This window comes from Oryctolagus cuniculus, chromosome 7 (assembly GCF_051225735.1).
Source record: "Oryctolagus cuniculus isolate XC-2025 breed Fujian yellow rabbit chromosome 7, ASM5122573v1, whole genome shotgun sequence".
NCBI lineage: Eukaryota > Metazoa > Chordata > Mammalia > Lagomorpha > Leporidae > Oryctolagus > Oryctolagus cuniculus.
Genome location: NC_142873.1, coordinates 147,781,753 through 147,807,696, shown reverse-complemented (window position 1 = coordinate 147,807,696; position 25,944 = coordinate 147,781,753). Strand labels below are relative to the sequence as shown.

Here is a 25,944-nt window from a genome sequence, read left to right as displayed (position 1 = left end):
AGAGAAGAGCCAGGGACTCCATCCAGGCCTCCCACGTGGGTGGCAGGGGTCCAAGCACTTGGGCCATTATCCTCTGCTTTCTCAGGCACTTTACCATGGAGTTGAATGGCACTTAACTGGCATTCCAACACGGGGTGCTGGTGTTGCAACAGTAGCTTAACCTGCTGCGCCACAGTGCCGGCCCCAGCAGACTCTCTTTCAAGAAGCAGTGCTGCTGTCCCCGGAGGAGGACGTGTGCGTGAGCTGCTGCACACTCCCACGCATGTGTCATCTGTGCGTGGTTGATATTCCCCCGGGCCTATCCTAAGGTCCCAGGTTCCCTCCTGAGGCCTTCCAGGGCCTGTCTGAGGCCTCACGTTGTTGGTTCTCCTGGAAACTTGGCAAGTCTGTGGCCACCTCGCCCAGAGCCCTGCATTCCAGTGGCTTATTTGTGTGCCTTGGAGCCCTGCCAGGGCTGGGCCCGGGACAGGTTGCCGTGGCAACCTCCCCCACTCCTTCCAGATAACTTCTCAAGGATGTTGCTCCTGGGCCAGAAATAGTTTCAGTCAGCGCTGGCTGCAGGAGGGGAACTTGGCAAGGTGAGCTGACTTAGGAATCCGTCTGGCTCTCGCAGGCTTTGAATCCCCACAAACTGAGTGGGGGCGGGGGCTTCTGGGGAGTGAGCCCCAACCTCCCCCGCCTGCTCCCAGCTTTTGGATTGGAATGGCTTAGTGTGGATCCTGGGAGAGCTGCCTTCAATCGTCACATTCCCGTTGTTGCAGTCAGAGCTTGCCTTTGAGAGCCTGCTAAAGCGGAACATTTTCTAGAAGTTCAAGTTCATTGAGGTATGCCTGCTAAAGAAGGTTCCCGTTTTCAGTGTACAGTTTGATGAATTTCTACACGAGTGATGGTCACTGCTATTAGGGATAGGTAACTTCTCTGTAACCCTCCAAGTGCGAGCGTCCTGCCCGGCTCCTAGCCCCAGGCACCCTGTGGTCTGCATCTGTCCCCACAGAACAGCTGTGCCTTTTCTAGAAGCTCCCATGTCCTAGGAATCCCCAGTACATGCGCACCTGTGGTGGGCATCTTTTGTTCAACCTCGTGCCTTTGAGATTCATCTGTGTGGCTGCTGTCTATGTGCTCTTTGGACCCGTTGTCTGGGGGTGTGGTAGTTACATGGGCTAACAGGCAGTTAGGTCAGGTCCCTGCTGGAATGAGAAAAGGGGGGGGGGCCCTTTAAAAATGTGCAAGATGCGTGCTTCTCCACAAAAGCTGCCTTTAGCAAGGTCGAAGTGCTGACCCCAGCCTTCTGAGTTTCTAGTTTTGTCGTGAGAATAGAGAAGTTATCCATCCCACCCTTCTGAGGGTTTTTTTATTTGATCAGGAGCAGCCTAGACAGGGTTTTGTCCCCGCCCTTGATTGATTGGTCCCCAAATAGTGCTTAAAAGACTCCACTTCCACCAGTTTCCGGGGTCTTCCTCTCTTGGAGCTCCCTTCTGACCGCTGAGGCAGGAGGTTTCTGACGTCAATAAATCTTGCTTTGCTCACTGCCTTGTCCGTGTGGAAATTCTTCCACGTGACCAGAACCAAGGTTGTTGCTGGTTTCCCTGTAGCAGGGTGATCCGTTTCCATGTTGATGGGTGTTCCAGTTGTTTCCAGTGTCTGACGATTACAAATGCTAAATAAAAATACAGAAGCCATGGGGCTGTCGGGAGGCTGTGGAAGCCCTGGTGTGAGACAGAGAGTAGAGTGATGAGGCTTTATTAGCAATAGGGCATCCATCGGAATGGAAGGGACAGAGAGAGGGGGAGCGCCCAGTCGCTAGGACTGGGGGAGAGCGAGGTTACATGGTTGAATGGAGAGAGTACACCTGGGCAGGGGGCAGCTCAGCAGAGAGGCAGAGTGCTGAGCACGCAGTCTGTTTGGACTTCCTAGGTTTTTACCCACCTACCCCTCTTCTCCAAGACAAAGGAGGGAGAGTCCTGGCAGAAGGGTTTGTGGGGTGAAAATTAGCAAATTCCTCCCCAGATTTGCTGGCTCTGGGCAGAGCAGAGGGGCTTCCCTTAGGGTGTCTGTGAAGGTTTTATTGCACATGTTATCAGGTCAGGTAACCCATTTGGTCCTGAGGAGAGAAAATTCTCCTGGGAGCTGGGAAGGGCTGGGACCACCTGGGAGGTTATCAGGGTCTGAGCAGGACGTTGAGGTGCAAGATGCTGGGCTCCTGGAGCTTCTGCAGCAGGTGCTGGTCTTCAGGCCCTTCTCACACACACATGGGCTCGATTTCTGACTTCCTACCTAACAGGGCCAGCACTGTGATGTGGTCTCGGTTAAGCAGAGCTTGCAATGCTGCAGGCTCCGCTTCAGATCCAGCTTCCTGCTGATGCACCTGGGAAGTCAGCAGAAGATGGCCCCAGAGCTTGGAGGCCTGCCACCCACGTGGGAGATCCCGATGGGGTTCCTGGCTTCAGTCTGGCCTGACTCTGGCTGTTGGGAACTGAGCCAGTGGATAGAAGAGCTGAGTCTGTGTCTGTGTCCCTGCTTCCTTTTCTCTCTGTCATTATGCCTCTCAAATAAATAAATATTTTAAAAAAAGTAGTCACTCCTGCTGAAGATCACATCACCACACTGAAACCTCCCGGGCAATCAGATTCCAGAGATAACAGCCACATCTTCCAGGCAGGCCCCTGTCAATGGGCACGAGGATGAGGTTCCTTCTACTTTAATCTTTACACAAAGGGCAACCTGATATTAACCAATCAGCTACCTTTCTGTTGCTCTGTCTCCCTGTCCCCACTTTATGAAGAAGGTGACTTGGAAGTGACTAATCTACTTCTTTTGTTCTTTCTTTCTGCTTTCTTTCTTTCTTCTTTTTCTTTTCTTTTTTTTTAAGACTTTATTTGAGAGGTAAAGTTACAGAGAGAGGCAGAGAGAGAGAGAGAGAGAGATAGAGAGGTCATCCATCCACTGGTTCTCTCCCAAAATGGCCGCAAAGGCTACAGCTGAGCTGATCCGGAGCCAGGAGCCAGGAGCCAGGAGCCAGGAGCCAGGAGCCAGGAGCTTCTTCTGGTCCTTGTTTCTGCTTTCTTCAGCTCCTTTCTATGAAACCAAGCTCCTCTACCTGACCCACTGGAATATTTATTCTTCACTACATAAATATTGCCCAGTTCTAGAATAGTAAACAAAGTCACTATGAAATACATGAAATCTGTTCTCTTTGTGTCAATAAAAATTAGAAAGAAAAAAATCTGTGGCCTACCCTATGGCACAGTGGGTTAAAGCTCCTGCCCACAGCACCGGCATCCCATATGATGCTAGTTTGAGTCCTCGCTGCTCTACTTCTGATCCAGCTCCCTGTTGGTGCACCTGGGAAAGCAGTGGAAGATGGTCTGAGTGCTTAGGCCCCTGCACCCCACGTGCAGAGACCCAGAAGAGGCTCCTGGCTCTGGTAGTTGCAGCCATTTGGGGAGTAAATCCACAGATGGAAGATCTCTCTCTCTCTCTCTCTCTCTCTCTCTCTCTCTCTGCTTTTCAAATAAATAAAATTAAACAAAGAAAATATTTAAATTGTAAGGATCCCCATGTTTGTATTATTGCTATACACATTTATGTATAAATCTCTATGTGAACATATATTTTCATGTTTTGGGTAATAACAGCAATAGAATGGTTGGATGATATGGTAAGTATATGTTAAATTTTATAAGAAACTATCAGATTGCATGTGTTTTTTAAAAAAATTATTTATTTATTTTTCCCAGAAGCCTTTTATTTAAGGTAGACAAACTTCATGCATTTCCTAAGCACAACTTTAGGAAGATAGTGATTCTTCCCACCCTACCCACCCCTCTCCCACCTGCACTCCCACCCTTCTTCCTCCTCCCTCTCCTATCCCTACTCTTATTTTTTACTGTGATCTATTTTCAATTAACTTTATTTTTTTATTTTATAATTTATATTTATTTGACAGGTAGAGTTATAGACAGTGAGAGAGATAGAGAGACAGAGAGAAAGGTCTTCCTTCCGTTGGTTCACTCCTCAAATGGCCGCAATGGACGGCACTGCGTGGATCCGAAGCCAGAACCCACTTGCCTCCTCCTGGTCACTCATGCGGGTGCAGGGGCCCAAGCACTTGGGCCATCCTCCACTGCCCTCCCGGGCCACAGCAGAGAGCTGGACTGGAAGAGGAGCAACTGGGACAGAATCCGGCGCCCATATGGGATGTCGGCGCCGCAGGCGGAGGATTAACTAAGTGAGCCACGGCACCGGCCCCCCCTTCAATTAACTTTATACAGATAGGATTAACTCTATACTAAGTAAAGAGTTAAACAAATAGTATTAAAAACTGTTCCTGTAGAGATAAGAGTTGTTCAAAGTCATTGCATCTCAAAGTGTCAATTTTACTTCTATAGATTACGTTTTAGGTGCTCTATTAGTTAGCACTGATCAGGGAGAATAAATGGTCTTTGTTCTTTTTTTTTTTTTTTTTTTTGACAGGCAGAGTGGACAGTGAGAGAGAGAGAGACAGAGAGGAAGGTCTTCTTTTACCGTTGGTTCACCCTCCAATGGCTGCTGTGGCCGGCGCGCTATGGCTGGCACACCGTGGCTGGCACACCTCGCTGATCTGAAGCCAGGAGCCAGGTGCTTCCTCCTGGTCTCCCATGGGGTGCAGGGCCCAAGCAGTTGGGCCATCCTCCACTGCACTCCTGGGCCACAGCAGAGAGCTGGCCTGGAAGAGGGGCAACCGGGACAGAATCCGGTGCTCTGACTGGAGCCCCGGTGTGCCAGCACCACAGGCGGAGGATTAGCCTATTGAGCCACGGCACCAGCTGGTATTTGTTCTTTTGGGACTGGCTTATTTCACTAAGTCTAATGTTTTCCAGTTGCATCCAATTTGTTGCAAACAACAGGATTTCATTTTTTTCCACCACTGTATGGTATTCCATGGTGTATGTATCCCATAATTTCTTTTTTTTAAGATTTTATTTATTTATTTGAGAGATAGAGTTATAGACAATGAAAGGGAGAGACAGAGAAAGGTCCTCAGTCTGTTGGTTCACTCCCCAATGGCTGGAGCTGTGCCAATCTGAAGCCAGGAGCCAGGTGCCTCCTCCTGGTCTCCCATGTGGGTGCAGGAGCCCAAGAACCTGGGCCATCCTCCACTGCTTTCCCAGACCACAGCAGAGAGCTAAACTGGAAGAGGAATAGCCAGGACCAGAACTGGCTCCCATAAGAGATGCTGGCACCGCAGGTGGAGGTTTAACCCACTGTGCCACAGTGCCGGCCCCCCATAATTTCTTTATCCAGTCTTCAGTTGATGGACATTTGGGTTGATTCTATATCTTAGCTATTGTGATTTGGGCTGCATGCGCTTATTTTTGTACATTTGGAAGGAAGAGAGAGGGAGACAGAGAGAGCTCTTCCATCTGTTAGTTCACTCTCTAAATACCTGCAATAGCCAGGGCTGGGCCAGGTTGAAGCCAGGAACCCAGAATTCAATCCGGGTCTCTCACATAGGTGGCAGGGACCCAAGCACTTGATCATCACCTGCCGCCTCCCCGGTCTGCATTGTCAGAAGCTGGAACGTGGAGCAGAGCTGAGACTTGAACCTGGATGCTCTGTTACGGGATGTGGGCATCCCAGGCAGCAGCTTCACCTCTGCCCCAACGCCTGCCCCGGAGAGCTTTTCTTGTATCTGCCTCTTGTCTCTGGCCTTCAGCCCAGGCTGATCCTTATGTCAGCGTGCCACCCTTCATTGGACACATCTTGTTACCGGAGAATGGCAGGGTTCTTGTCTTCGCCCAAGAAAGAATTCAGGCGTGAGACAGAGTAGTGGAAAGTAAAAAGTAGCAAAGTTTATTAGGGTAGGGACATCTGCAAGAACAGATGGGTTGGCCAGCACCATGGCTCAATAGGCTTGTGGCGCCGGCACATCGGGTTCTAGTCCCGGTTGGGGCGCCGGATTCTGTCCCAGTTGCCCCTCTTCCAGTCCAGCTCTCTGCTGTGGCCTGGGAGTGCAGTGGAGGATGACCCAAGTGCTTGGGCCCTGCACCCGCATGGGAGACCAGCAGAAGCACCTGGCTCCTGGCTTCAGATCAACGCAGTGCGCTGGCCGCAGCAGCCATTTGAGGGGTGAACCAATGGTAAAGGAAGACCTTTCTCTCTGTCTCTCTCTCTCACTGTCCACTCTGCCTGTCAAACAAACAAACAAGCAAAAAACAAAAAACGGATGGGCACTTCTCCAGACAGGACCTGAGAGAGAGTGCAGTCGCTCAGACTGGGGGGTGGGGGGTGAGGTTACATGGTTGAGTAGAGATTACACCTGACCAGGCCAGGCGGGCGGCTCAGCAGAGAGGCAGAGGGCTGAGCGCACCATCTGGTTGAGGCCAGGGGTTTTTAAGGAGGTGGGTCTTGCTTCCCCACCTGTGCTCCTCTTGGAACAAAGGGCTTTTTGGATGTAAATAGAAAAACTTCCATCTGAGTTTTCTCCCTGAAGTTATCAGACAGGAGGAAGGTGCCTGTCCTGAGTTTAGAGGAAGGGTGAGCAAGACCCCCTAGAGAATGGAGATCGGGAGCAGGGTGTTTGAAATGCAGATACTGGGCTGCACCTTGGAGATTGTAGAAGATTTGTCAGGCAGAAGGGGTGGGACCCCTCACCTGGCAGGTTATTGGGTAGAAGGGGGCAGGGCAGGATGCGGATACCAGGCTGCCCCTGAAACATTATCCGGATGACTTTGAGATGCAGATGCATGTGCTGGACATAGACGTCTTCTCTTTAGGCCTTTATGTCACACACACATAAGCTCATATCTGACTTCCTACCTAACAGTCTCATTGACTCTTCATGAATACTCAGTGAGGTTGGTCCTGTGCAGTCAGGTTTTGAGAACAAATTATTTTATTTTATTTTTTAGATTCATTTTATTTTATTTTTAAATATTTATTTATTTAATTGAAAGAGTTACAGAGAGAGAGGAGAGACAGAGAGAGACCTCTTCCACCCGCTGGTTCATTATCCAGATGGCCACAATGGCCAGCACAGAGACCAGACTGAAGACAGGAGCCAAGAGCATCTTCCAGGTTCCCCATGAGGTTTCTAGGGGCCCAAGCATTGCGTCATCTTCTGCTGCTTTTCCCAGGCCGTTAGCAGGGAGCTGGATTGGAAGTGGAGCAGCTGGGACATGAACTGGCTCCCATGTGGGATGCTAGCATTGCAGGCGGCAGCTTTACCTACAATACCACATGCCAGTCCCTATTTAATTTTTTAAGGATTCATTCTTTTTTTTCTTTTTTTGAAAGGCAGAGTGACAAAAAGGGTGAGTGAGACACACACACACACACACACACACACAGAGAAATTTTCCATCTGCTGGTTCACTCCCCAAATGCCCTCAGCGGCTGGAGCTGGGCCATATTGATGCCAGGAACTCTGTCTGGGGCTCTCCCACGAGTGTCAGGGACCCACATACTTGAGCCATCACTTGTTGTTGTGTTAGCAGAAAGCTGGAATTAGAATGGAGCTGGAACTCAAATCCAATCACTTAAAAAAAAAAGATGTATTTATTTATTTGAGAGTCAGAGTTACACAGAGAGGGAGACATAGAGAGATATTCCATCCGCTGGTTCATTCCCCATGTGGCCGAAATGGCCAGGGCTGGGCTGATCCAAAGCCAGGAGCCAGGAGCTTGTTCCTGGTCTCCCACACACTTGGACCATCTTCCACTGCTTTCACAGGCCATTAACAGGGAGCTGGATCTGAAGTGGAACAGCCGGGACTTGAACCAGCGCCCATATAGGCTGCTGCCACAGCATGGTCCCCAAACCCAGTCACTTCGATATGGAATGCAGGTGTCTCAATACATTGTCTTAAATCAATAGGCCAGGCCGGCGCTGTGGCTCAATAGGCTAATCCTCCGCCTGCGGCGCTGGCACCCCGGGGTTCTAGTCCCGGTCGGGGCACCAGATTCTGTCCCAGTTGCCCCTCTTCCAGTCCAGCTCTCTGCTGTGGCCTGGGAGTGCAGTGGAGGATGGCCCAAGTGCTTGGGCCCTGTATCCGCATGGGAGACCAGGAGAAGCACCTGGCTCCTGGCTTCGGATCAGCGCGGTGCGCCGGTCACAGTGGTCATTGGAGGGTCAACCAACGGTAAAGGAAGACCTTTCTCTCTGTCTCTCTCTCTCTCACTGTCCACTCTGCCTCCTATAACCATCTTTGAACACAGGAGACTTGTATTATATATAAATAATTCTGTTATTTCTTTCTGTAGTGGGGACAAACTTTACCACTACCCTCTTAGGCTCTCTGACTGGGCCTGGAAATGAACTTGACATAGGGCAACTCAACAGGAGAACGGCCCACAGATTTCTATAGGGACAGAAGAGCCCCTTGGAAACCGAAGATCCAAAGGGGACGATAGAACCTACTCTGCCCATGTTGTGAGTTGGACCAAGAGAAGGAAGGTGTGAGAATGTAAGGAGACCCAGGGCTTCTGCGGGCGGGTGCTCAGGGAGGAGAGGCTGGAAGGATGGGGGTATCGAACGGGGCTGGTGGGCGGATCTCTCCTGGCCTCAGCTCCCTCCTGCTGCAGGCACCTGAGGGTAGCTGCCCCCCAGGACATGCTCTGTTTTTGGGAGGGGTAAGGGACCAGAGTGCCCCTCTCGCCTTGGCTATTTTTAGGCGCTTTTTTTTTAAAAGATTATTTATTTATTTATTTTTGACAGGCAGAATTAGATAGTGGAGAGAGAGAGAGACAGAGAGAAAGGTCTTCCTTTTCCGTTGGTTCACCCATCAAATGGCCACTACGGCTGGTGCGTTGCACCGATCCGAAGTCAGGAGCCAGGTGCTTCCTCCTGGTCTCCCATGCGGGTGCAGGGCCCAAACACTTGGGCCATCCTCCACTGCACTCCTGGGCCACAGCAGAGAGCTGGCCTGGAAGAGGGGCAACCAGGACAGAATCTGGCGCCCCGACCGGGACTAGAACCCCGGGGTGCCGGCGCCGTAGGCGGAGGATTAGCCTAGTGAGCCGCGGCACAGGCCAAAAAAAACTTTATTTATTTATTTGAGAGGCATAATTACAGAGAGAGAGAAGGAGAGGCAGAGAAAGGTCTTCCATCCACTGGTTCACTCCCCAAATGGCCACAATGGCCGGAGCCAGGAGCCAGGAGCTTCTTTGGTCCCTGTCAGCAGCCCTTTCAGACGTAGGGACTTGTGACAATAACTCTTTCATTTGCTCAGGATTCTGTGGGCAGCTGTTTGAGGAGGGCTGGGCTTCCTTCCACTGGTCTTGGCTTGGACTCATTTGTGCAGGGGGCTGTTGGGACCCAGCTGCTGCGGGGCCTCTGTAGGGTGAGGTTTTGCTCTTCCTGTCCTGTCACACTGGACCAGCCAGGATGGCCAGTTTCTCTAATACCAGATGACAATTTCAACCTCAAGGCTTACGATTTTTCCAAGGTTTTTTCCTCTACCAAATCAGAGCCGAATTTGGCGCATTGTATGTATTTTTAAAGATTTATGTATTTGTTTATTTTTAAAGATTATTTATTTGAGAGGCTGAATTGCAGACAGAGAGAGGGAAAGACAGAGAGAGAGAGGTCTTCCATCTGCTGATTCACTCCCCAAATGGCCACAACAGCCAAAGCTGGGCCGATCTGTAGCCAAGAGCTTCTTCTGGGTCTCCCACACGGGTACAGGGGCCCAGGCACTTGGACCATCTTTTGCTGCTTTCCCAGGAAAAGCAGAAGAAAGCTGGATCAGAACAGAGTAGCTGGGATGTGAACTGGCACGCTGAGACGGGATATTGGCATCACAAGCCGTGGCGGCTTAACCTGTTGCACCACAGCGCTGGCCTGAGAGGCAGCGGCTTTGGCCCTTTAAACTAATGACAAGCCAAGTGGGGCAAAGATGAGACCAATCGATCAGTTTATGGCAATGCACACAAAAGCAGAATAAGCAAAATCAAATAAAAGGAATACATGAAAGATGAGACGGATGAAAGAGAATGACTTGAGCCCAGAGTGCTATTAACAAACCAAGCACAAGCATCCGCAGAGGACATTTTCCAAATGGTCCAGGAAAACGCAGCCCTTCAAGGTGACACTGGGCGGTTCCTGATTGCCATCAGCCATCAGCCATCAGCGACGACGGTCAAGGGCCCTTCACCCCAACAGAGCCTCTGCAGCCAGCGCCTGCCCGAAGTTCTCGCAGGGCAGGGAGTCACAGCCAGATGGGTCTCAAGTGGCAGTCTGAGGACTATAGCATTTACCGCTCTGGAACGTGTCTTGTGTTAGCCACCAGATGTCCAGTTTGGGGAAAAACATCCAGAACCAAACGATCTCATTTGCACCGGGACACACAGTTGCCACTGTGCTGTATCAACCAGCCAGAACAAAGCAGTGGGTCCCCTGCTATCAGCCATTTGGCTCCGTTTCAGCTTGTGTTACATGAAAAAAACTCGCAATGGAGTGAGTGCTGTAAAGGCACCTTCATGTTAATCCTCATTAAAATACCAGTTTACTTAGATTCACAAAATGGTAACACAACAAAACGTACATTTGCTTATTTGAAAGGCAGAGAGACAGAGAGAGGAGAGAGATGAGAGAGAGAAGGGAGGGAGGGAGGGGGAGAGAGAGAGAGAGAGAGAGAGAGAGAGAGAGAGAGAATCTTCCATCCACTTCCATTCATTCCCAAATGGCTACAACAGCCAGGTCTGGGCCAGGCTGAAGCCGGAGCCAGGGATTCCAACCGGGTCTCCCATGAAGATGTCAGGGGTCCGTGTACTTGGGCTATCATGTGCTGCTGTTGCAGGGGAATTAGCAGGAAGCTGGACTGGAATTACAGTAGCTGGGACTCAAACCCATACTCTGATTATGGGATGCCAGTGTCGCAAGCAATGGCTTAACTCTGTGTCACCAACCAGCCCCCACAGCGTGACTGCCTCTGTCATAAACTTCAAAGGCTTATTTGAAACTCAGAAGCTAAGAATGCACTCTCTGTTCTGCTGTATCCTCCAGTACTTCCTACAGGGCTGTGCTGTAAATGTTCTAGCCGCCTCTCCGATGGGGGAAGGAGTCAGGAGGAAAGCCTCATTGAATAGCAGTGTAGGACAGTGTCCTGGTTAGAACGGTTGGTTTACCCAGGGTGAGGGGTACCAGGGGAAAGGAGGGGAACTCTGCCCCGACTTGGGTTTTGCAAAAATTTACCTGGGCAGCTTTGATGGGGGATGGCGCTATGGAAGATTAACTTCAGGAGCCATTGTGTTCTAGGGAGAGAGGCACAATGAGGAGGAAGGAATTTACTACTCTGGCCCTTGCACAGGGCGTGGCTGTAACTGGGATGCCTTGGTGCTGGCTCACAGGGGCACTGGGGGAGGAGAATCTCAGGGGGCAAAAGCTGAGGGAGTCGTAGCATCAGCAACCCAAGCAATGGAGAAGGCTGGGTCCTCTGTCTGCCGGCTGCAGCAGGTGAGCCCCAGAGTCTGATATGCAAGTGGTGACGGGATGGTGATGTCACTGGCAGCTCATGGGCAAGAATGGAGTTGGCAGCAGGTGGGCAAGTCGCAAGGGCAAGGTCAGGAGCCCAAGGGTGAGCGTCTGGGGTGATGGTAGTGAGAATGGCAAGACCACTTGGCACCTAACGCCTCCCGTCACGTGCCTGCCCTGAGAGACTTAACTAACCTGGCGCAGCTTCTAGCAGCCAAAGATGGCGTCCCCAGGGCTCCCTCTGGATTCCTGTCTAGAGAGGCTCAGGGCTGTCAGATGGATTTGTTCCAGCCAGCGTCAAACACAGGCCCCCAGCCTCCCGCTCTCAGAGCATTTACAACAAAGGGCTCACAGCCAAGACTCTTCCTCTGTGCCTTCGACGTGTGTGTGTTTCCTGCATCTTGCAAGGACCTCGAAGTGGGCTCATCAGTAGGGTGAGCTCCAGGGTCTCTGTCTCGCAGCCTCTGTGGGAGGGCACGGTCCTAACTGTGATGCTGCCGGCTCGGCGCAGGCCTGGTGGCGTTCATGGTAGTCCCTGCTGCCCCTCTGCCTGCACAAACTGGAGTGGAGCTCTGTTCTCCCCTACAGGCAGTAGTTATGGCATCAATCTGTTCTCAGCACGCTTGCTAGCCTTTCACTTCCTTTATCTTTCTTGCTTGGGAGTTGGCAGGGACTACGGGGAACTGAAGCTGGAGGAGGGGCGAGTTAGATGAGCGCCAGGCTCCAGTCAGGCGGTGAGAGCAGCCCCGGGCGGTGACCGATGGGGCCAGGGAAGAGTGGCCTGGGCACGCTTGAGGTACATTAGACACCACAAGCTGGGCCCATGCCAGGGGGCGGGGGGAGGGCTTTTGTTCACTAAGGGTGCAGCCTGGAGGGGGCTGATGTGGGCACAGAGCATGGGAGACAGCCCCAGCTGCCGCCCCTGGAGAGATACAAAATGGGGCCAGGAATGCCGGAAAGGAGGCAGCTGGCGTCCTGCCATCTTGCGTGTCAGCTGTTGAGGCCACAGTCTTCCTGTTGATCACAACCGATGTGTGCACACGAGGGAGAGAACCAACTCCCTGGGTACTGCTGTCGCAATTCTCAGAGGTCGCTGTTTATCCATGAACTTCATTTTGGGGTCTCTCCATTGTGGTCATGGTCACTGACTTCTGGAATGTCCTAAGGGTTATTTTTTCATTTTGCAGAAGAAGAGGAAAATTCCTTTTGAAGAGAAAAAAATAGTGAAAAGAAAATTCTAGAAAGTGGAAAATGACTTGGAAGTCTCTCTCTGCCCTTGAGAAATAAGTGGGCCCCTCTGATGCCCTCACACTTTTGGGCAATCGAGCAAGCACAGCCCACAGCAGCAGTCTTGTGGGAGGGGGAGAGTGGGACACGGGACCCAAGGCTGAGAACCCAGGACACAGAGCCTCCCCTTCTGCCCCTTTGGTGACCAAGAGCAATGATTTCACACCTGTGGTCATCAGTTTTCTCACGTGGCTTCATGTTTGCTGCCTTGAGGTCAATTATGTTTCCTTCTATGACTTTGCATTCAGGCAAAGATTTCTCGTTCCATTTTGTTCCAGATAAGTGGAACACATATGGGCGCACACACTGAGGGAAGTGGGGTACCCCAAAAGCACATAGTACTAGGGTGACACAAAGGTTTCTACTCCGTGTGTTCAGCCACCCTTCAATCCTTCTTCAGAAGTAAACTTTGGGTTGGCGTTGTGATGCAGCAGTGACGTTCCTTCCATATGAGCACCAGCTTCAGTCCTAGCCGCCCTGCTTCCACTCCAGCTCCCCGCTAATGAGTCTGGAAAAGCAGTGAAGACGGCCCAAGTGCTTGGGCCCCTGCCATGCTTGTTAAGGACCAGGATGGAGTTCCTGGCTCCTGGCTTTGGTCTGGGACAGCTTTGGCTCTTTGGGGGAGTGAAGCAGTGGATGGAAGATTCTCTCTCTTTCTCTACTCCCTTTCCTTCACCCCCTGTCACTCTGCCTTTCAAATACGTAAGTCTTTTTAAAAAATAAACTTGGTTAGTTTAATTTAAAACCACATTTAGGATTGAGTGGGAGAAGCAAGACACAAAAGATGCATACTGTGTGATTCCTCTGCTGTAAAGTTCGAGAACAGATAGAACCAACCAGTACCTACGGGGGATTGGTTCCAGGACCCCCGTGGAGACCAAGGTCTACAGATGCTCAGGTTCCTTATGTAAAATGGCATAGCATTTGCCCATAAGCTACACAATCCTCCTGTGTACTTTAAATCGTCTCTGGGTTCCCTATAATACCGAGTACAACATAAAGACTATATAAATAGTTGCTATTCTAAATTGTTTAGTGACTACAACAAGCAAAAGTCTGCACATGTTCAATTCAGATTCACTTTCCCCCCAAATAGCTTCAATTTGTAGTTGATTGAATTCACAGATGGGGCACCTGCGGATCTGGAGTGCTAACTGCATACATGGTTGTAAAAACCCGAACAGGAATCACCCCTGAACTTAATCAGGAGGAAAGAGTCCCAGATCTTGCTTGGGAGATCAATTTTGCTGTTATATGTATTTGTCAAAGCTCACTAGACTACACACTTCAAATCTGTATATATATATATATATATATATTTTTTTTTTTTTTTGGGCAGGCAGAGTGGACAGTGAGAGAGAGAGACAGAGAGAAAGGTCTTCCTTTACCATTGGTTGACCCTCCAATGGCTGCTACGGCCAGCGCACTGCGGCCGGCGCACCGCACTGATCTGAAGCCAGATGCTTCTCCTGGTCTCCCATGCGGGTGCAGGGCCCAAGCACTTGGGCCATCCTCCACTGCACTCCCGGGCCACAGCAGAGAGCTGGCCTGGAAGAGGGGCAACCGGGACAGAATCCAGCGCCCCGACTGGGACTAGAACCCAGTGTGCCGGCGCCGCAGGCGGAGGATTAGCCTAGTGAGCCACGGCGCCAGCCCAAATCTGTATATTTTTTTTCTACACACACATTATACTTCAACAATATTTTATTTTGTTTTAAAGATTTATTTATTTATTTGAAAGTCAGAGCTACAGAGACAGAGAGAGAGAGAGAGACAGACAGACATCTTCCATCCACTGGTTCACTCCTCAGGTGGCTGTAACAGCCAGGGCTGGGCCAGGCTGAAACCAGGAGTCGAGAGCTTCATCCAGGTCTCCCACATGGGTGCAAGAGCCCAAGCACTTGGGCATCTTCCACTGCTTTTCCAAGGCCATTAGCAGGGAGCTGGATCAGAAGTGGAGCAGCCGGGACACGAACTGGCACTTATAAGGGAAGCCAGCATTGCAGGTGGCAGCTTTACCTGCTGTGCCACAATGCTGGCCCCAGTAATTTTATTTACGTATTTATGTTTTATTTTCTTTGAAAAGGAGAGAGAGAGAGAGAGAGAGAGATCTTCCAGCCGTAATTTAAAAGAAGCAGTGAGCCCTCTCATTTTAGACCATGAACGAGCCGAGACTGCCAGCTCCTTCCCTTAGAATCGACCTTGGAGGAGCCATAGCAGCTGCAGGGAAACACAGATTCCAGAAGTGATGGAAAATAAAAGCGAGCCGACCCGCCTGGTCTCTGCCCCGCTGCCCTGGGGAAGAGGGTGCCTGATCCTGAAGCTGGGGCTGCAGCTGGCGTTGGAGCAGGGCTGGGCTGCTGGGCGTCCGAAGGAGATGGGTTTTGTTTCTGTTTGGCTTTGTGTAGGCGTGCGGATGACTGCCTGTCTGGCTAGGGCCTGTTTGCTTTGGTTTGGTTCTGCCTTGCCGTTTGCCTGACAGATCTGAGGCCAGACCTTCGCCTTGCCCCGGGCCTGGTGGCTGTGGGGTGCCACTGGCCACACGGAAGCAAGCAGCATCGCTTAGAGCTCTTGCCCCTCCCCCATCTGCAGGGCTGTGGACCACTTCAGGGAGGCTCTGCCCCCGCCAGGGTCTCTCCTCTCTGGACCGGGGATGGAAGCTTAGGCGGCGGGGCTGCTCGCAGGCTTGGTTGGCCACCCCTGCCTGGGCGTGGCCCTTCCTTCTCCTTAAATCCGTGAAGGTTGACCTGAATTTGGGCATGCTCGATGCTACCCCTTCTCCACCGCCTTCTTCCAAAGCAGCTGGTACAGGTCTCATCCCGATTATCCAGCCACAGATTGAATTTTTCTCCCTGTAAACAGTCTCACTTTCTCGTCCTCCTCCCTCCCCCCCTCCCCCCTCCTCATCCTCCTCGCTTCTCCCTTGCAGCTTTTTTTGGCTTGGAGAAGCACAGTGCTTTTCCTGCACTGCTTATTTTTTGTCTTTTGAGACTCTTCCCACTGTGACAGTCCGCTCCATCTGCACCTGCGGCATTTTATTCCTCATTTCCTCACCACTTTCAAAATAAATACCATCTCTATGTTTGTCCCTTTTATAATTGTGCGCCTCTTACAAGCACGGTCAGGATTCTCGGTGGCTTTACGCTTATGGGCCGTGATGGGGTAGGTAATATGTGAGCAACTGCGTGGGCACAGCACAGCCACGCGCCTGGGGGAACGAGCTCTCTGCAGGTCACGATGACCATTCGCTACAGCTAATGCCATCTGTTGGTGGAGGGAGGAGTTGTTTTTTTCCTGGCTTTTTTTTTATATCTATGGATCTGCAGGCATTGAAATTTGAGGAAAATTGTTTCCTAAACATATTATTCTGTGGTTTTTTAAAAATCGATCTTCTTGGCCGGCACCGCGGCTCACTAGGCTAATCCTCTACCTGCGGCACCGGCACCCCGGGTTCTAGTTCCGGTCGGGGCGCCGGATTCTGTCCCGGTTGCTCCTCTTCCAGTCCAGCTCTCTGCTGTGGCCCGGGAATGCAGTGGAGGATGGCCCAGGTCCTTGGGCCCTGCACCCGCATGGGAGACCAGGAGGAAGCACCTGGCTCCTGGCTTCGGATTGGCATAGCATGCCGGCCATAGCGGCCATTTGGGGGTGAGCCAACGGAAAGGAAGACCTTTCTCTCTGTCTCTCTCTCTCTCACTGTCTAACTGCCTGTCAAAAAAAATCAATTTTCTTTTAAACATATTTTTTAAAAAATTTATTTGAAAGGCAGAGTTACAGAGAAAAAGGGGAAGAGACAGAGATAGAGACAGAGAGGTCTTCCATCCACTGTTCACTTCCCTAATGGCTGCAACAGCTGGTGTGAAGCCAGAAGGCAGGAGCTTCTTCCAGGTCTCCCATGTGGGTGCAGGAGCCCCAGGACTTAGGCCATCTTCTGCTGCTTTCCTAGGCGCGTTAGCAGGGAGCTGGATAGGAAGCGGAGCAGACAGGACTTGAATCAGCACCCATATGGGATGCTGGTGATGCAGGCAAGGCTTAACCCACCATGCCACAACACTGGTCCCTATTCTGTGGCTTTTAAAAGTAATTCATTATAGGGGCTGGTGTTGTGGCACAGCAGGTTAAGCCACTGCTTGTGATGCCAACATCTCATATCAAAGTGCTGGTTTGAGGTCTGGATGCTCCACTTCCAACCCAGTGGAAGACAGTCCAAGTACTTGGGCTCCTTCCGCCCACGTGGAACACCAGATGGAGTCCCTGGCTCCTGGCTTTGTACTGGACCAGTGCTGGCCATTGCAGCCATTTGAGGGGTGAGCCAGCCAATTGGGGAGTGAGCCAGCAGATGGAAGGCCTCTCTCGCTCCTCTCTCGCTCCTGCTCTCGCTCTTGCTCTCTCTTTGTCTGCCTCTCCTTCTCTCTCTGTAACTCTGCTTTTCAAATAAGACTGAAGCCAGGAGCCAGAAGCTTCATCCGGGTCTCCCATATGAGAGGCAGGGGCCCCGGTACCTGGACCATCTTCAGTTGGTTTTCCGAAGTGCATTAGCAGGGAGCTGGATTGGAAGTGGAGCAGATGGGACACGAATTGACGCACATATGGGATGCTGGCATCAGCGATCATGGTTTAACACACTAAACCACAATGCAAGCCCCTACAGATAATCTTCTAAGTTACATATCCTTAGTTTTAAATGTAAATCTCTGATTTTCAATGGAGTTGGCTATGCCAATAAACAGATTTCCGCCTCATGATTTTTTCCAAGACTATTACAACACACAATTTATGCGGGCAATCCCTAATGTTGGACAATGGTCTTGCTTCTGAAGTGGTGACATCAAACGCTTGTCCTATCTCCTGAAGCTCATGTGAGTGTGGCTTCATGCAGCAGGTGGCGGGAGCAAGCGCGTCACCAGACTCAAGCTGAGGTAGGAGTTCTGTCTGCAGGGTGGGCAGTGCACCGTTCATGTAACCACCAACCACTTCTGGTTGTAGAACATCCCTGTTCGGGGCTGGTGCTGTGGCATAGCTAGTAAAGCCACTGCCTTTGATGCTGGCATCCCATGTGGGTGCCAGTTTGAGTCCTGGCTGCTCCACTTCCCATCCAGCTCTCTGCTACTGTGCCTGGGCAAGCAGCAGAGGATGGCCCAAGTGCTTAGGCCCCTGCACCCATGTAGGAGCCCTGGAGGAAGCTCAGGGCTCCTGGCTTCGGCCTGGTCCAGCCCTGGCCATTGCAGCTATTTGGGGAGTGAACCAGCCGATGGGAGTTCTCTCTCTCTCTCTTTGTGTGTATGTGTGTGTCTCCCTCTCTCTGTAACTCTGCCTCTCAAAAAAAAAAAAAAAAAAAAAAAAAAAAGGCAAGGGGGCAGAGCTGTGGTGGTGTAGTAGGCTCTAGGCTATGCCTCTGCCTGTGGCACCAGCATCCCATATAGGTGCCAGTTCGTGTCCCAGCTGCTTCTTTTCTGACCCAGTTATCTGCTAATGGCCTGGGAAAGCAGTAGAGGATGGCCCAAGTGTTTGGGCCCCTGTACCCACGTGGGAGACCCGGAAGAAGCTCCTGGTTCCTGGCTTCGGATCTGGGGAGTGAACCAGCGGATGGATGACCTCTCTCTCTTTCTCTCTCCCTCTGCCTTTATACATAATAAATAAATATTTTTTTTTACAGAGTTAGACAGAGAGACAGGACTCCTTCCGTTGTTTCACCCCCCAAATGGTAGCTACGGCCAGCGCGCTGCACCGATCCGAAGCCGGAAGCCAAGCGCTTCCTCCTGGTCTCCCATGTGGGTGCAGGGCCCAAGGATTTGGGCCATCCTCCACTGCACTCCCAGGCCACAGCAGAGAGCTGGCCTGGAAGGGGGGCAACCGGGACAGAATCCGGTGCCCTGACCGGGACTAGAACCTGGTGTGCCGGCGCCGCAGGCAGAGGATTAGCTAAATGAGCCATGGTACCGGCCCAGAAATAAATCTTAAAAAAATATATATATACTTGACAGCAGCTCGAGTTTTGCTTATAATTGGTTCTAATGTGTTTATGTTGATTTATGAAGATGCATATTTGCTAGATTTAAGCATATACTTCTCTTTGAGCAGTCAGCAGATAATTGGAGATGATTTGACTTCTTAGAATCCTTCCCAAGGAAGGTGCTGGCCTCTATTCCTTCTCCTTTCTTCCTTTTCTCCCTCCCTCTCCCCTTCCCTCCCTCCTTCCCGTTTCCCTTCACGGGATAGCATGCATGTTACAAAGTCTGTAACCTGCACTAACCGCACACGCACATCTTAAGAGCGGCCGTTCAGCTCAGTGAGGACCCTCGGGGGTTTCTAAAGAGAATGCAAGGCGGGTTGGGCTGCACGGCCCGGGGCTGAAACCAGCTACGGGTCTGAGAGTCGGTATCTCGGACATCAGTGCAGCTCCTTGGGAAACTGGCCTGGTGGCTTGGCGTTTTCAGGAGGAGGACATCACAGGAGACCTAAGTAGCCACAAGACAGCACTTGGCTGCGGTCTGAAAGAGACAAAGCAGTGTGTTCAGAGATTGCCGGGTTTCACCATCAGGGTGGAGGCCTCGCAGCCTGGAGCCCTCGCTTAGCGAGCCTGTGGTGATGGTGTCGCTTCGCGGTCTCTTACAACCAAGTCAAGCCTCCGGCCTGGTGACTGGGCAGGGCCACCCTGCTTGGTACCTCAGCTGGCGCGCCCGAGGCCCGTTTCTGGAATCTACAAGCCAGCGTTATGTTTCAATAGACACCTGAGTCAGTCACCAGCTCAGTAGTTTGCTTTTGGCCATCAGAGTATGAAGAAAGATGTCCTCGGTCCAGGTACGACTTGTCCACCTCGCTGAGCGTGCAGACAGCTCTCCAGGGCGGCTGCTGCTGCTGCGAGCGGGTCAGGGCCCGGCTGCCCCGTGGCGCATTCACCCAGTCATCTGTCACGAGCTGGAATTGTGGACAAGCAGTGGCTAGTACAGATAAAGCTGCTGTGGACATTCTTCTACAGGTTTGTCTTCTTTTGTGTTTGAGTCTTTTCTCTAGGGTATATCCTTAAGATAGGAATGACTGGGTGGGGAGGTGGGCATTTATTTAGCTTTAGAAAATCTGCCACACAGGCTCCCAAGGAGTTGTAGAATTTTGGGCTGCTTTTAGCAAATTCCAGTTGCTTCTGGGCCTGTGAACACTTCTCATTGTCAGCCTTTCTATTTAGGCTTCCTGAGGAGTACGTGGTGGTATTTCCTGTGGTTTTCATTTTTCAAAAAAAGATTTCTTTTTACTTATTTGAAATGCAGAGCGACAGACAAGGAGAGACAGAGATCTTCCCTTTGCTGACTCACTCCCTAAATGACCACGACAGTTTGGCTGGGCCAGGCTGAAGTCAGGAGCCTGGGTGCAGGGCCCGAGCACTTGGGCCATCTTCTGCTGCTTTCCCAGGTGCGTTAGTAAGGAGCTGGATCAGAAGTGGAGCAGCCGGGACTTGAACCAGCACTGTGAGATGTGCTACAGCCTACCCCACTGCCTTCATTTGTATTGCAAAGCTGATTCTGTGGGTCACTTTACCCACACTTTTATTTTTTTTGTCTGCAAAGCCCTGTATCTTGTGCAGCAGAATATGCCAGTTGTTCAAAGTGTTTTCTGAAATGATGGAACAACTTCTACCAATTTGCTTCCCCCTGATCTTAGCATCAGTCCTCTCACGGCCTTGAGAAAGTCTGCTTGTGTGTGTATGTGCTGGGGGTGGGGGGTTTCTGTTTCTGTTTCAGAGAAGAGCTTTCTAGAATGATCTTGGCATATGGCGTCATGCCAGGTGAGTCCATTTGTGATAGATCTCTCAGCTCAGGTATCTTCAGTTTTAGGTAAGGACTTTCTAACCCAGGTCTCACAGAGGGTCACTATGGAGACTGTTTGCATCTGACTGGGAAGAGAGCGTGAAAAATGCGAGCAGTGCTGTCTCCTAAACACACCTGTGGGTCAGAGAAGCTGGAAGGAGTGAATTTTGCTGGCCCCGAAAGTTATTGGCGGTGCAGTAGCAGCCCTGGGGCCACCCTGGATGGACCCATTGTTAGATCAGCAGTGAATCTCATGGCTCTAAAGAGTCAAGTTCAGAGGCCAGTGTTGTGGCCTAGTGGATTATGCCACTGCCTGCAGTGCTAGCATGTCATGTGGGCACCAGTTCAAGTCCCAGCTGTTCCACTTCTGATCCAGCTCCCTGCTAATGTGCCTGAGAAAGCAGTGGAGGATGGCCCAAGTGCTTGGGCCCCTGCACCCACATGGGAGATCCAGAAGAATCTCCTGGCTCCTGGCTTCCAGATGGTCCAGTCCCAGATGTTGAGGCCATTTAGGGAGTGAATCAGCAGATCTCTCTGTCTCCTACTCTCTCTCTCTCTCTCTATCTCTGTAACTCTGCCTTTCACATAAATAAAATGAATATATATATTATAGTCAAGTTCAGAAGCTTGCATTTATTTTTATTTTATTTTTTCAAGATTTATTTTATTTATTTGAAAGACAGAATTACAGAGAGAGAGGTAGAAACAGGGAGAGAAGTCTTCCATCCGCTGGTTCACTCCCCAGATGGCTGCAATGGCCAGGGCTATGCTGATCCAAAGTCAGGAGCCAGGAGCTTCTTTTGGGTCTCCCACATGGATGCAGTGGCCCAAGTCCAATACTGCTTTCCTAGGTCGTAGCAGAGAGCTGGATTGGAAGTGGAGCAGCTGGGACTAGAACCGGTGCCCAAATGGGATTCTGGCATCTCAGGCCAGGGCTTTAACCTGCTGCACCACAGCGCCGGCCCCTGGGAGCTTGCATTTAGAAGAGTATTTTGAATTTTTTCTTAATGAAAAATCTCTGTCATTGACCCTGAAATAGGTTCAGACACAATAACCTTTAAATCTGTCCTCAAGGGTGCCACCATCACACACACAGAACAGGGACTCTATCCTTGGAACGAATTTGCCACCTGTCAGTGGACATGCTGTAAGGGGGGTAGTTTATTTTATTGGTTTATTTATATATATTTGAGAGGCAGAAAGAGAGAGAGAGGAGAGAGGAGAGAGGAGAGATGAGAGAGGAGAGAGGAGAGAGAGAAAGGAAAAGGTGAGAGAGGAAAGAGAGAGAAGAGAGATATAGATATAATTCCCATCTGCTGGGTTAGTCCCTCAGATGCCTGTAACACCTGGGGTTAGGCAGGGGTAGAAGCTGGGAACCAAGAACTCGGTTGAAACCCTAGCAATGGGAGGATGTGCGTAGGTTACACGCAGATGCTCTGCCATTTGACAAGAAGGGACGAAGCTTCCATGGATTCGGATGCCTCTGGGGGATCCTGGAACCAATCCCCTGCGGATGCCGGGGGATGACTCTTGTCTTTTAGCTCCAACCCACTCTCCTATATTCTTCTTTGCTGGGGCTAAGACCCTAAACTGAATTTCCGGTTTACCAGCTGCCTGCCTGCTCCACTCTGCCAGTGGGTGGTGTGAGAGGGGAGCTGCAAGGGTGGAGGAGTGCATTAGTCAGAGCTCCCCAGGGGGACCGAAGCAATCAAATACGTGGGCATCTCCTGAGAGAGAGCTGTATTGTTAAGGAGCTGGCACATGCCGTTGTGTGGGCTGGCAAGTTTGAAGTCTGCAGAGCAGGCTGTGGGCCGGGGACCCTGGGAAGAGCAGATGTTGCAGCCTGAATCCCAAGGCAGTCTGGGGGCAGAATTGCCCTCTGCCTCGCAGGAAGTGGGTCCTTTCCTCTTCAGGCTTTCAACTGATCGCACGTGGCCCACCCGTGTCACGGAGAGCAATTGACTTTACCCAACGTCTACAGATGTAAATGCCGGTCTCATCTAAGACAGTGCCTTCACAGTGACAACTAGGTGGCGTTCGACCAAATCCCTGGTACCACGGTCTCGCCAAGTGAACACGTAGAATTCACCACCACAAGCAGGGAGAAGGGACTCGCTGCTTCCTGTTCTCCCCAGCAGTGGCAGAGGTCAACTTGCATCTAACTTCCTCTGGCAGAGGTCACACGCACGCAGTCATCACTTGCAGAAGCAACTCCCTTGCTCCTTCCAGAGAGACCAGCACCAGCCAGCAGAGCCTGCTCCTTAGTCTGAGACTAGCTCCGTGGGGCGCCTTCCTCACGGACGTCTTCCTCAGTGTCTAAGTTGTATAATTCCTAGTCTCCCCGCTGTTTTCTTGGCCCTACTGGAGGTAGCTGCTTTTGGCAGTTGCTCTCTCCACGATACCTTAACCTATTTTTTTCTCTTCCCTATGAACAACTTTAAGTCTAGTTAGTAATTCTTTATGCTACATTCTCTGTGTTGCAGTCTCCCATGTGGTTTCTGTCTGCAGGTACAATTCTATGTGTTGTCTACGGTCTGTCCCCCCCCCCCCTCCACCTCCCACAGTGTCACCTCCATAAGGACAGGGGTTATGTCCCTTTTGTCACTGATTGACTCCAATCACCTAATCCGGTGCCTGGCACTTTGTAAGTGTGCAGTGAACTCTCGTGGAATGGCTGAGTGGCTCGATGGACGAATGGATGGTTGCTGGCTTATGATTCATTTGGATTATTTGTTTGAGTTTTCTTCTTAGGTTTTTGTTAGTTTTGGGTACTATAAATGAGATTTAGGAGCTGGCACTGTGGTGTAGTGGGTTAAGCCACTGCCTGAGCACTGGCATCTCACCTGGGCACCGGTTCGAGTCTCAGGTGCTCCACTTCTGATCCAGCTCTCTGCTAATGAGCCTGGGGAAGCAGCGGAAGATGGCCCAAGTGCTTGGGGCCCTGCATCCATGTGGGAAACCTGAATGAAGTTCCAGGCTCCTGGCTTTGACTTGGCTCAGCCCCGGCCATTGCAGTCATTTGGGTAGTGAACCAGCAGATAGAAAATTCTCTCTCTCTTTCTCTCTGTATCTTTGCTTTTCAGATAAATAAATAAATTAATTAATCTATCTTTATAAAAAAGAAAGGGAACAATCTCTGTAGTAAGAAGGGGTAAGACCACACGCAGTCCAGGACAGGGGGAACAGGCAAAGGACGGGGGGGCAGGCCAAGAAGAGACCATGCACTGATTTCTTTTTTTTTTTTTTTTTAATTTTTTGACAGGCAGAGTGGACAGTGAGAGAGAGAGACAGAGAGAAAGGTTTTCCTTTGCCGTTGGTTCACCCTCCAATGGCCGCCGCGGCCAGCGCGCTGCGGCCGGCGCACCGCGCTGATCCGATGGCAGGAGCCAGGAGCCAGGTGCTTTTCCTGGTCTCCCATGGGGTGCAGGGCCCAAGCACCTGGGCCATCCTCCACTGCACTCCCGGGCCACAGCAGAGAGCTGGCCTGGAAGAGGGGCAACCGGGACAGAATCCGGCGCCCCAACCGGGACTAGAACCCGGTGTGCCCGGCGCCGCTAGGCGGAGGATTAACCTAGTGAGCCGCGGCGCCGGCCCATGCACTGATTTCTCCATTTGATCAGAGAATAAGTGAGTGAATTAGGAGCCAAAGATGTCTTGAAGAGCTACCTGGGCATTTACTAAAATGATTTACCCATTAGTTTTTTTTTTTTTTTTTTTTTTTTTTTTAGTTCATTCCCTGCCATCTAGAAAGAGCCTGGAAACAAAGCCTTGGAAACAAACACAGACCTCAGTTCACTGAATCCAAGTAAAAGTTGAGTTTATTTTGGCACAAAAAGCTTTTGAAATCCATGTATGGTCTTTTCACAATCGGTACTTTCCAGGTATTTTCTGAAGACCACTCACTTATGACAATTCATCATCTCCACTCTTTACACCGTTTGTTTCTCAATTTTGCTTTATTGGTTTGTTGCATTGGCTAGGCAGTCTCAGTCCACTGTGGAGACAAAATCATATCACCAGGTGTCTTGGTCTTGTTTCTGATCTCAAACATTTCACCACTGCATACGATGTGTGCTGTAGATTTTTTCTGATCTTTAAAAAATTAAATAACTGGGACTGGCATTGTGGCTCAGTGGTTTAAGCCACTGCTTAATATCGGAGGGCCAGTTTGAGTACACTTTCAATCCAGTCCCTGCTAGTGTGCCTGAGAAGGCAGCAGAAGATGGCCCAGGTACCTGGAAGCCCTGTCACCCATGTTGGGGAGACCCAGATGGAGTTCCAGGCTCCTGACTTCAGCCTGGCCCAGATCTGGCTGTTGTTATTTGGGGAGAGAATCAGTGGATAGAAGATTAGATTTCTCTCTCTTTTAATGAAAGATTTATTTATTTGAAAGTCAGAATTATAGAAAGTGAGAGAAGAAGACAGAGAGCGATCTACCATCCACTGGTTCATTCCCTGGATGGTTGTAATGGCCAGGGCTGAGCCAAGACAAAGCCAGGAGCCAGGAGCTTCTTCCGGGCCTCCCACATGAGTGCAGGGGCCCAAGCACTTGGGCCATCTTCTACTGCTTTCACAGGCCATAGCTGAGAGCTGGATCAGAAGTGGAGCAGCGGGGACTCGAACTGGCACCCAAATGGGATGCTGGATATGCCACAGCGCTGGCTCCCAGTGGTCTTCATACTCTACTCAAAACCCAGTCAAGCCTCAGGAACTATAATATCAAACTATTAAAATATAAAACTATTAGTTTTACTGTGAACGCATAGTTTGCATTTACATGTTTACATGCATCATACATATATGAATATGTATGTGTGTCTATTTATACTTCACGTATGTCACCTCAACTGAGCATCACAGTTTTTGTGTATGATGTGTGAACGCAGTGCCTGGTACTCAGAGCAGCTTCTGTTTTCCTGGAAAATAAATGACCTGGGGAAACTGTCACGCAGTGAGCCCCAGATGGACGATGAAGCAAGTCTATTCAGCATCCTTACCTGCGAAATCAGTGACAAAAGCAAGTGAGATGCAGCTAAAGATGGCCCAGGATGTGAGAGCCGGGCAGGCCGGCTCAGCTGTGCCAAGTCAAGAGGAGCCAATCAGTCCCTCGGGCCTGTGGCCCACGTGGCTCCGCCCCAGCTGACAGCTGGTGTGAGTTATTGGTGCTCGGAGACCCAAGCTCTTTGGCCAAAAAGCCGCATGCTTCTGTCACCTGCTGGGTTAACATATTCACTTCAGTTTCTGATTTCTAATTAACAGGAACGACTCTGTTGGAAGCTGGATGCCCTAGCCTTTGAGTAACGGCTGGGAGTGTCTCTGGGTTCCTTGTCACAATCATCAACAGAGGTAGGCACATTTGCTAGCACTGCTGGGCCGATGAAGACACCGGGTTCTGGAGACGTTAGGT

General features: G+C 50.7%; 1 long non-coding RNA gene across 2 annotated transcripts in view; it reads left to right on the top strand.

Moving 5' to 3' along the window:
• The first annotated feature begins 657 nt into the window (after positions 1 to 657).
• Positions 658 to 25,944, top strand: part of LOC103350293 (uncharacterized) — a 30,422-nt gene continuing 5,135 nt past the window's right edge. The window contains exons 1-3 of one of the 2 annotated variants that reach the window (XR_016211230.1): positions 19,514 to 19,714; positions 24,266 to 24,348; positions 25,797 to 25,883. This is a non-coding gene — a long non-coding RNA (uncharacterized LOC103350293). Of the gene's footprint in view, positions 825 to 19,513; positions 19,715 to 24,265; positions 24,349 to 25,796; positions 25,884 to 25,944 lie in introns of those variants that run through there. The other variant, XR_007923683.3, reaches the window with a different exon arrangement.